Source organism: Patiria miniata, unplaced genomic scaffold (assembly GCF_015706575.1).
Source record: "Patiria miniata isolate m_02_andy unplaced genomic scaffold, ASM1570657v1 HiC_scaffold_3, whole genome shotgun sequence".
NCBI classification, from domain to species: Eukaryota; Metazoa; Echinodermata; class Asteroidea; order Valvatida; family Asterinidae; genus Patiria; species Patiria miniata.
The window spans coordinates 10,581,010-10,593,299 of NW_024037069.1; the positions used below are offsets into that span (position 1 = coordinate 10,581,010).

General features: G+C 41.1%; 1 pseudogene; it reads right to left on the bottom strand.

Annotated features, from left to right (window-relative positions):
• Positions 1–1,510: 1,510 nt before the first annotated feature.
• Positions 1,511–10,717, bottom strand: LOC119736454 (annotated as a pseudogene).
• Positions 10,718–12,290: the final 1,573 nt, after the last annotated feature.

Genomic DNA, 12,290 nt, shown 5'->3' on the forward strand with positions numbered 1-12,290 from the left:
TTTCTTAATTTGTGCTAAACTATACATGCTTAACAGTTTGACATTGACTTTAGGCAGCCAGGATAGCCGGGGGCAGGATTCTAAAAGTTAACTAAAAGGGTGTAAATCACGCTTTGGAAATAAACAAATGTAGTTCAGGAACAGCTGTTCTCTAGTGTATGTTATGTGTATGTTATAACTTTTTTTCAAATAAATATATCATGGTTTTGGTAATGAACTCTCCATAATGTTCATATACTGTGAGTTTGAGAATTTTTGACTTACTAAATTGTAGAGTAGATGGGGTTAATTTGTATGGAAGGACATGGACACATACAACTACATGACAAATTCAAAGTCTTTTCAATGAGCCATCTGTATTTTATTGTGTAGCCACCATACATGGATGCAAGTAGAATTTGAAGGGAAAAAACCGAGTTCTGGCAATTGCACAAAGACTTGATTATAGCTTAAAATTATCACAAGTTTATTATTTTAAAAGGTATTTTTGCACTTCAATAAATGTCACCAGTTGAAGCCAGTGATAAATGAAAAAATGTTGACTTTTTAAATGCCTGCAAGATCCCTCAGTGAATGGGAACTACAATGGAATTATCGGTCATCAAGTTTACTTTCACTTTTTGGCCGATGACCACAATTTTTCAGAAATTACCCCTTAACCCCCCCCCCCCTTCCTTAAAATAAACCTTTTACATGGCCATTACAAAGCTCAACCCTTTAATACGTTCACAATAGGGGCAAATTGTGAGCGTCTCATGTTTAATATACATGTATGTCATGTTCTTTAGAAATCAATGTTGTATACAAATTTTAAAAATAAATACGGTAAAATTATTTGTAATAAAAAAATACAATAACTTTTTTCCCCAGTATTTTGCACATGTGTGAGTGTTTCTATACATATGGGTGAATGGGACTTTTTGAGCCCCAGCGTGAATGGGAGCAATAACGAATGTCACAAGATGCGAGTTCCACCAATCGAATGAGAAGGATCTTATGTCGGTTATATAATTAATTTTATTATGGGGATTTGCTCTTCGTCGTTGATGTACATTATAAACACTGTATACTCAGTGATGTCCGAGGACTTGTGAGAAAAAATTCAAAAACGTACTCGGGTGGGACTCGAAACCAAGCCGGGGTTGGTTGGCCACAAAAATGCCAGCACATTAGTTAAGGCCAAAAAAAAAAGTCTCTGGTTTCTGGTATGGAGCTTGCCCCAAAAGTTGTGCGGCGACGCGGCTTTTTTTTTTTTTACTTTTTTTTCCTTCAAATGTCGGCTGATTACTGCAAATGGTGCCCGACTAAATTTAGTGCAAAATGTATTGGAGCCCAGAGAGGCCACATAATGCTTATACTTGATCGTAACCCCCATCTAAAAACACATTAAAATTGTGCAGCAGCAGGATTTCAGTCAAACCATTGAGTTTGGCGGTTTTGAGACATCATCTTACATTGAAAAATTTTTGTTTAATTTTGCCGATGCGCATGGCTACGGCGACGCGTCCGCACACCAGAAACCAGAGACTTTTTTTCTTTAGCCTAATTGTAAACTACACAGAATCTTGTCGAAAATTGGCAAGAATAGGGCTACGACTTGAAAACGCATGAAAATAAACTAAATGAAGTCCATGATTTAACGGCAAGAGTAGAAATTACAATATCAACTTCTTATTTCAACTAAGAATACAATTTGGCTGAATGTAACTTGATTAACATTTTAAAACAAAAACAATTAACACAATATACATGACATGCACACTGACTGATGCAGTGATATCCACAAATTTTAATATCTTTGAGTGGATGAACTGCAGAAACAATTGTTTTATCGTGCGTATTATAAATATAAAATATAATGCAAAAACTACTCAATGCTAACTCTATTATTCTTTATAGATAAATAACATAAAATATAAATAATATTTCTATGTAAACAAAGGAAAATCGACTACCCCGATAATAAATATAAATATTGCCATACAATCTGCATTAGTAGCAAAAAAAGTAAGTCTCGAAAAAACTAACCTGGCAGGCAGATATTCTATTTTCAGTTGGCAAGAAATTGTGCATTTTGATTTGCAATCAGTCACTATACGATCATCCATTCATTGCGATTTGTCAGCTCACTGACGGAATGATTCTTCGGTCTTCTTGAAATTGGCATGCAAATGGCCGTCAGCTTGACCTCTGAACTCAGTTTGACCTTTAAACTCAGTTTCACCTGTGACCTCCGGTGACGCCTCGTCTTGCTTGACCTTTGACCTATGTGGATCTTTAGATTTGTGTGGAAATGCGTCTTCATATTCATTGAAAACTATATACCCTTGGCAGGTTGTCAGAAGTGCTTGAGATCACACTTTGAACTTTGACCTCTGTGGCTGGTTCAGGGGTCACGTCAGCTGCAGCATGGGCCGTTGTAGAGTTGTTATTTCCTGTAGTCTCTGGAGGGGTTGCTTTCTCTGTGTTGTCGTTCTTCTCGCTGGTGAGTCTTAGTCCCCCTTCAGGCCCGTCAACAGGAGTGCCACAGCTCTCTGTCATGATGTCCATCTTCAAATACCTGGCAATAGAGGACAAATTGAGGCCAGTTATAAAGCTTTTTTACAAGCAATATTCGTGCTTAACGAAACAAAGCAGTCTATTTCACCCTTTTGTTGGGGAAACGGAAGAGTGGAACCGGAATCCTCAAACTGAAATGACAGGACATAGCATTCCAATTCTCTAATGAAACTCTGAGACTGCTCGACGTTGGCTTTGTACATTTTTGATATGAAACTGGTTGCATAGAGACTGTGAGCCTGAAACTGCTCACGCTGACTCTGCCTGTCATTTCCAGATTTTAGCTTAATCTCGTTCAGACATCACCCTCTTGAAGTGTACCATGACTGGCCTCTCATGAGTAGGCAAAACATTCCTTCACACAAACCCACAGACCGAGTCACCAATACATGAGACTGAGGAGTTCTTTTACCTTGCAATGATATCATCCAGCCACTTCTTGTGTTTGAGCTCATCCTTCCAAGATGGAGGCAGGTTGCGGTATCCCAGTTTGCAGCCGAGTAGAGCTCCTGCAACTGCCCCATTGGTGTCTGCATCGCCACCCTGTACATAAACAAAACCCAAAAATTCATGTCCATGTACATTGTATTGGAATTGAATCGACAAGGCAAACAGCTACAAGCCATCAACTCCATGTAAAGTAAAATAGTCTGGGCTTTTCCCTTCTTGAAATTTGGTTGGTTCTTCTCCTAAATATTCCCCATGGGGTGCTATGGTCCAATTGTTACACTGTTCGACTCGTGTGCCGTGGTGCATGGGTTCGAATCCTGACCGTGGGAACATGGTACTTGTGCTCTTGAGCAAGGCACTTTACCATTATTGCTTCATCCGTAAAGTCATAGGTCCTGTGTGTTATGTAATGCACGTAAAAGAACCCAGTTAACACTTATCGCTTTAGAGAAGGGGTTTGCCTCGGTGTTTCTGGCAGTGGCTGCAATATGCACGGCAGCATCTTGTAAACCATTCTAAGGTCCTATATAACAGGTCTCATATTTCTCATACAAACTTCATTTACCTTTCTTTAATAATAGACATATTGTCCAGCGCCTTGAGTACCTAATTGTCGGTAGATACGTGCGCTATATAAGACTCCGGACTCCGGGAGTTTTAACAGGAGACCAGAAACACCGGGGCAAACCCCTTCTCTTAGCAATAGGTGTTACTGGGTTCTTTTACATGCATTGCGTTACACAACACACAAGACCTACGGCTTTACGTCCCATCCGAAGGATGAAGCAATAATGGTCAAGTGCCTTGCTTAAGGGCACAAGTGTCCAGACCCGGCTCGAACCCACATTCTGCTGCCTCTGAAACACCAGAGCACGAGTCCGGTGTTCTTAACCACTTGGCCATGGCACTCCATGATCCTGCAAATGATCCTGCAAATCTCTTCCAATACCAAGTACCTCATATATTTCGAGGGATCTGGATGATTTTAATAAATAGTAAAGAATTTTTTAGCCTAATGAATGTTACGACACAAGCTTTTTTAAAACTCATCCAACAACACAACACTGTGCGTCAATTTGACATGCCTACATTAAAATGTACGACATACTTTTTGTCCAAGATAACATCCTGAGGGTGTTTGGTCTTACCTCCAGCGTTATTGCCTCAATGGCATCTCTGAAGTTGTCCTGTCTGAGGGCCCAGAACCCAGCGCCAAGGCACTTGAAGGTGTAGCCAATCTTCTCTCTGTCATCAAGCTCCAGCTCCGGCAACGAGGCGTTCATGTGAAACCGCAACTCTTCAACCTGAACAGATTGAAGAATAAGACACAGTATTCTAGGTTATGGAATAGCTTTTTTGGTTACAGTAAAACAAATTTATAATTCATGACCGTTCAATACCAACAGGCTGTGAACAAAGTCACAATTTTCACTTTTAAAGGTTTAAGTACAGATGACTCCCGGCACGTGATTAGTATCACAAGGCCCCCTTCAATGGAGAAACCATTGTGCGCGCTGCCCCGTGATGGATTATCTGAACAATAGCTTCCACAAGAATTCCTTTAAGTATGGACTTAAGTAATGAAACACTATCATGATCCTTACCCGATCTGCATCCAAATTCCCCTCTTCGTCCCGCAACAGACACTCCTTGGCATAATCGAAAGATGCGTCGGTGAGGCTTGTGATGTCGTAGTGGCCGTCCGGCATCTTGTGTAACCCTCGCAACATCATGGAAATGGCTGTCGTCACGGCAACGCAGGATGCAATGCACCTATGGAACACAGCCACAAAGGAAAACACCCAAAATGACTTTCAACATTGTTTTTCACATTACGGTACTGTTATCAAGTGACGGGAATGTCCAATACAGTATTTATGTATCATTCGACATGCCAAGCCATTCGTGAAAATGGTGACAACTATATATGCCTTGAGATGAAATGCTTCAAAAAGTACTGTCGTCTGTTTCTCATCAGAAATGTACCTTGGGTCTGCGTGGGTGACTTTACAGAAGACCTTGGTGTTGCTGATGACTTGGTTGATGTCGTCGTATCTGTGAATGCCTACGATGGAGGTTCTCATGACCCCGCCGTTGGGCGCTAGGAGTCGGTTACTCGCCTCCCAAACCTTGGAGGCTGCCTGTGACGAGTGAGACAGAGGTACAGATGTTACAGCATGGGTAGACATACGGCAGATATGCTTTCAAGGTGAAGTACAAATACTGCACCGTTCTAGATTTGGATATAAGCCCTGCGGCTCTACCTGCATTTCTCAATGTACCAAACCACAGACTGCCGACACGTACGACCAGAAACACATATTATCATTTCTTCCACCATGCTTGCTCCGGTCCATTTTGTCAATTCCAAACACAATTTTATCAGATATTAATAATAATAATCGGCATTTAAGAATGCTGTTATTAGTAAACTAAATCACAGGGCTTACAGTATTATCATTACCCCTGATCATTGGGCCAATTAAACTTTCCAAATACCATCTCAGCTCCCTGGGGAGTATACAGCTCAATGCTGCCTGTTAGGCGCAAGGAAGCTTATTCAATCACAATAACCATCTCTGCCCTCACAGGTACCCATTTACTCCTGGGTGGAGAGAAGCAATGAGTGACAAAGTGCCTTGCCCAAGGGCACAAGCACCAAGCACCCACAACCTGCAGCTTTACCCACAGGCCTCCAATCCAGTGCCATTAACCACGAGGCCACAGCACTCTGATACTCATAAATACCTAAGACAGTTTACCCATTCCTATCGGTCGAGAGCCCGTCACGTGGCCGGTCTTAAACGGATGCAAAAGACATGGCTAGCTGGTCTTAAACACTTTTCCAGTGTCACATGAAATTTGGACTCCTAAAAATTCCAGTGCCTCTTACTGTTTTATTGGTTGAATGTTCACAATCCTCACGTTGGCATGCGCAATACTACCAGTGAGTCAGAATTTTATAGTCCTAAATTCACAACACAACGCCCCAGGTGCATTGTGCGCGACATTGCGCAGTATGCGTGATGCCCGCGCCAATCTCCATAAAAGGAGATGTTTACATCTTGTTCGCCAGCTGAACACTCCGTTATTTAGCTAGAGGGGTGTTTCGAAAAACATGAAGTGAACTTGTTGAACAAAAATGGGTTTCTGTGACCGAAAATTTAGAATTTTTTTTTACCAAAAAGGTATTCATGAATGGGAATAAATATGTGCTTGGTCGGTATTAATCACTCTGTTTAAGACGTCTTGGAGTCTGGGTGCTGATAATTACCCTCGCCGAGCACCCAGACTCCGAGCGGTCTTAAACAGAGTGATCAAAACCTCCAAAGCACACATTTATTCCCTTAATAACAGACTCTCCGCATACCCGATGTGGGTCTGTTTTGTAGTCTTGATCGCAGAGGACCCTGTGTGTAGTTCGGCCCAGCCCTGACCCACTCGAATCACCCAGTTCCGGGAAGCCGTACATTGCCCAGTCCAGCAGCTTTGCCGCAAAATCCACAGCATCTGCCTGTAAGGAAAGATGGCGGTATAAAAGTCCAAGTATATTTTCCTGTAAATAGTGATGGTTGTTACTTTGTTAATTTGCCAGACTTACGAATACTTTGTTTTTGTGTGGTATTTGTAGCATGAGAATAGTGAAGGCGGGGTGATTCTGCAAGATATCATTTGTAAATATTAATGTTTGTCGTATGTTTCACCAATTCACTCTTTCCTTATGAGTTTTACTTCTCTTAACATTATTTAATAATTTGTAATGTATGCAGGGCCCCAATGGAAACCACTTTTTAAAAACCGTTTATATTAAAGAGTTCTGAGAGCCATAACATTGAGGAATTGAAGAGATATGGTAATGAACCTCTGGCCCGGACTTGAAGCTCCCAATTCTGAGCATTTTGGATGCAATTGGGCTCGAAAGTGGCACTATTTTGCCGTGTTGTGGAGGGATCCTTTTCAGCACAGCCGAGGTAAGTGCCTCTTTTTCACGTCTACACCACTGAACACCAATTGAAATTTGAATGGAATCCTAATACTTCGATGCTAAAACATATAGGGCACCTCATTATTAACTATAATGGGGACTTTGCAGCACTGTTCACCGACGACCGGTGGAAAGCTGATCTGCTTTTGTGTAACAAGCTTTTTTTTCTGCGTTTAAGTTTGCAGTCTGTCTGTGTCCCTCCGGCTCTGTTCGGATTTGGAGTTATCTTGGATACCCATCCCTCCAATGAATAATTATCATTCCTAATAAGGGAATCTTTTAAATAAAAAACCTTACCTTCTGTGCCTGGTCCTTGCTGAGAAACTCCGTCATCAGTCCGATGGCGTCACCTATGCAGTTGCCGTAGATTGTGCCCAAAAACTGATCACGTAAGCTTTCGCTGAGGGTGGGGGTTTCCTGTAACCCGGATCCCCCTTCAAGTTTTGAAAACGCCTTGGCCATTTTGTTCACATGTATGACCTGCAGGAGAAAATAGAGCTAAGTTACAGCCTTTCATTGCATACCAGATGCTATGCAATAAGAGAGTACCAAGAAACACTATTGCAGGAGTGCAAAAATCCTTTGATAAATGAAAGGGGCCCAATACTTCAACTTTTTCTGTCATTGGCCCATAGACTTCGTGCAGGAGGCAGAGTGAAGGCCGAGTATGGACAAATGATGGTGTAGTGCACCTTTAATTTCAACTTTCACCACGCCTTTTTTTTTTCTAGCTTTGATTGTACAGACAAGGTGTGGTACTATTTTGCTTTTTTGGTGTCCTCATAGTGTACATTGGTGTCCTCCATAATTTGCCTTGGTGCTCTCGATCATTTGCCTTGGTGCAATTTCCCATTCCTTGGTGCTCTTTGGTAAAAAAAATTGAGGAGGGGCGGAAATAGAGGGCGCTGTTGGAGCTGCCGCGGAACATTTTGGAAAAAAAAAAAGATCGACGCGCATGATTAAAATCGACGCGCGTGATAACCAGAGACCGACTTATTATTTTTTTTGGCCTAAAAACACAATCTTCATATTAATCTTAACCTTAACCTGATCTGAACCGTACAAGTGCCCTTTCCCTGAATGTATTTCACTCAGTCTTGTTATATTTTCACTTAGATACCAGTCAACTTCAGTTGTGTTAGCTCACTCTGTTCTGATCGCTATTCACGATTGCTCCTTGTAGTACAGGGTGAATAAAAAAAAACGAAACCGAGATATTATTGCTAATTGTAACAGAAGTAGGGCACATGTGAATCAAAGGGAGATATCCTCTGTTAGGGTTGAATCTCCTCTTTAAAATGACACCCTGATCATGTCCTTTCATTCACGGTTGACTGAGCAGTGACCAATTTTATGTAAGGGACAATTTACAGGCTTGCGCCACTTTTCATGGTGAAATCTCTTTTTCCCCCACCTGCCTTGATTGGCAACCATAGCCTTTCACTCTGTGACAAATGACAATTAACACAAAAACCACAATTGGTTTAACAATTTTGAAGTTGAACAATTTTGCTCTGAACTAAGTCAAGGCACTAGAGGCGAAATATCATAGTGCACCTCTGGTACATCAATGGTATTGTTGATGTACCCCAACGTGACGCGGCCCCCAACGTGGCGCATTTTTTCGCCTGTAGCGCCTAGCTAGAGCAAACATTTTAACTGAAATTTCAAATAAAGTGACATTTCATCAAGTTCTAAACACTCCCGTTCATAAATCACAAGTTTATTTACCCGTTACAAAGTTAGAAGAAAAATCTATTTTGGCGTGATTTTCTGATTTTATTTTCAAGTGCAAAGTGAACCCTTTGAAAATGCCCCGAAAATAAGACAATAATTTTCTGACAATCATCTGGCTGGGTATGCAAGTAGAAATAATAATGATTTATCAGAATTTATCAAGTTAACAGAAATTCTGAAATGTTAATTTGGAATTTTTCGAGATTTATTTAAGTGCGCCACGTTAGGAAACACTCTGCGAATTCGTGCCCAATTTCCGGGCACGTTTTTGAATTTCGGATTAAATTTTATGAAACCGAAATTGTTCACAGAGGTTAAATAGCACGCATTAATAAGGTAAAAGTACTAGTAATTTACTGCATGAATTTGAGGTTTGTCAACAAAGAGGTTTGGCAACACTACACGAGGAAAGTTGGGTATAAGCTTCGAAGTGCGCCACGTTAGGGAACACGACTATATACCTGTACAGTTTCCATGGTTTCCATCAAGTAGTTTTTAGCATTCAACCTCAGGCTCTGTCTCGGGGAAAGAATGTCATGAATGTTGCAGCCCGACACCACTTTATATGGAGAGTCAACAAAATTTTTCTAAGGCCTAGGCCTAGACCCGTGAACATGGCGCAGTTTATACAAGCCACGTTCACGGGTTTAGCCTAGGGGAAAAGATCCATACTCGGACGTCAATTTATCTGCTGCCAAACATATTAATTGTCACCTCACCTTGTCATTTGAACCAAGAGAAATCCAGGAAGCTGTGTTAAGGTGAAAAAAATTTACTCAAAATGTGTTTTTAGAGCACATTTTGGATGCATACGTCGTGCAGAACAAACTTGAAGCAGCCGGTCAAAACTGATTGTAGCGGCTGAAAGACAGCGGTACGTTATACACGTGACATCAACAACCATGACGTCGCATGAGCCTGCCAATGATAGTGCAATACGTCATTATGAATATTTATTTTCTCATGAATATTTAGTTTATTTCAATGGATACTTCAAATACGTCCAAAGATTGTTTATTGCAACAGCGATCGTGCGCGGCCGAGCGGTTAAGAGTCTCGTGTATCAAGCAAGCGTCAGAAGTTCGAATCCCGATGAAGTAACTGACTGATTAATAAATAGAAATTAAGGAAAGGAGAGGGTGAGAGTAGAGGAGGGAAAGTGGAGGAATAACCATAAAAGATGTAACTTTTGGCGCTAGAAAATTAATTGAAAAAAGTGACGTCCGAGTACGGAATTTTTTCCTAGCCTAGGCCTATATAGGCCTAGTAATTCCTGACATTGACAAAATTAAGAAATTGGAAATGTTTCTCAGTCTCAGATACATGCCAATATCATCATTTATGCAATGACTGACCTTCACTGAGATGATATATGCAGAAAAAAAAGCAGCGTCAGGTTGTGCCAGGAAAGATTCCCATATCTGGCCATCACTTGTCACCCTGTGCACAAACCCTATAGGACTGGTCTGAAAATTACTAGGCCTAGGAGCCCGTCAGTGTTTTTCAGTAAAACTTCAAAATTTGTCCCTGCTAATTTTGCCTTTTTTAGGACATAATTACCACTTTGGTAAACATTACTGATGGCCAGATATGAGAATCTTTCCGGTTGCGACATTTTTTGCTGGAAGGAATTCTTCCCGCATTTTTACAAACCTCAATGTTCTTATTCCTCCATGATTTTACTAACCTCAGCTTCAGTCATGCCACTGTCACAAGTGACAGTGTACCGTGGAGTGTACTGTGTAGGCCAATGCCACAGCCGGCAGTCAACAATCGGAAGCAAGCCTGTCAGTTTTTTTTGAGTTCTTTGGTCTGCTCGTCTTTTCTCCTGCTTTCTTCTGGGCATCTCGTATGCTTTCTGTCGATTTTATATTTGTAACTTCTTATGGGCGAGTCTGAAATGGCAAATTTCATCCATGCTTGCAATGATTGTTTCCTGTGGAAACTACTCATGCTAGTGCTACAAGTTGCTCGATGTGGTGAAATCAGCGCAGCTAGCTAGCTAGCTGCAGGTGCCATACAATTAACAGCGCCCTCTTACATTTCCTGACGTCCTTGCCAGAGCGTTTTACCCAGGTGAATTCACTGATGAAATTTGACTTCGGCCTTTTTCAATGAAATTTCAGGCAAAAGTTTTGTTCTATAAAACTTGCAAGGCACGAGGGGCCACTAGGACATCAAATTTCATCAAGCTAGTTCCGTTCATAATTCATGAGTTTATACAATTTACAAAGTTGGCAGAGAAATGATTTAGGCGCGAGTTTTATGTGTCTTGAACACCCTCAGAGAGTTTCTAAGCATACTTTATTGGGCGAGTAAAAAAACGAGACCGCAGATGTCGGGACCATTGTTTAAGTGAAGTTCTAAATGCAACACTTTCAAAATCTAGGATATGAAAGCCCACTTCATAAGCTTAGTACAAGAATCATTCAAATCACTTATGTGCTTTTCAAGTTATGGAATTTTGAACACAACTACCGTTTTGAAGTTCTGTCCACGGATCACGCAAAAGGTGTGCGTTCTTTCAGCAAAGCGAAACACAAATCCCCATGCTCTCACTGGTCGCTGCCTTTTTGCCTCGTGTTGCAGTTCTTGGCCCCATAGCTTTTTAATTTTAGCAACAAGTGTGACAGACCGCCAATAATAATTGTCTAATATGCAACTAATCCTAGCAGGCTTCGGTCTGATGTGAACTGCATTATTTTGTCTCTCTCTCTCTTTTCCTTATCTTTTTGAGTCTCGCTCTCCCTCTATATATCTTCTTTTTTTAAAGGAAAAAAAGGGGGCGGGGAACGCACCCCCACGCCACCCCCTGGATAGGGTATATGGTATACGTTTGCATAAACTTGTTTAAATATACCGCTCAGATTTTGTTTTGTTCTTAACAGGAAACTCATGCTTGCAGTAAAACCTCAGATTTCAAAAAGAATTCTGTAAAAATCTAGAAAGTAGAAATTGTTTAAAACAAAATCCTGATATCGGTTCAAGTCTGCTTTGGCCACACAATGAAGCTTAAAAGCTCAGCGCATTTACAAAACTGTGATGGGGCTGTATCTCACATGGTGCTAGGTGCAGGGTTCGACTTAAATGGTAGCCCGTTATTAGCCAAATGCTAGTCAAATCAGCAACGGGCCTGGCCAGTCAAAAAATACACGAATTGGGATACAGCAAAGATGAGAGGACTGTAAGAAACACAAATCACTGAATTCTGGAGGCAAATCTGTATCAAATTTTGTCTAATTTTATTAACTGTTTTGGGTTAAAAGATTAGATATTTTCATGAAAAACAGTGACAAGATTGTCTCAGGATACACGTTATACATGTCTGCACATTGTTTATGTGACACTGTATCAAAGAAAAACATGCGGACTGGTGAAAATGTCTACTGGTTTCTTAGTTAAGAGTCTGCTTCAGTATACCGGCTGCAGAGTTGTGATGACTCGAGTCAATGACTCGACTCGAGTCCGACTCGAGTCACAATTTTTGGTGACTCGACTCGACTCGAGTCCCCTAAGGGTAAATGACTCGACTCGACTCGAGTCACTGCGAGCAAATGAC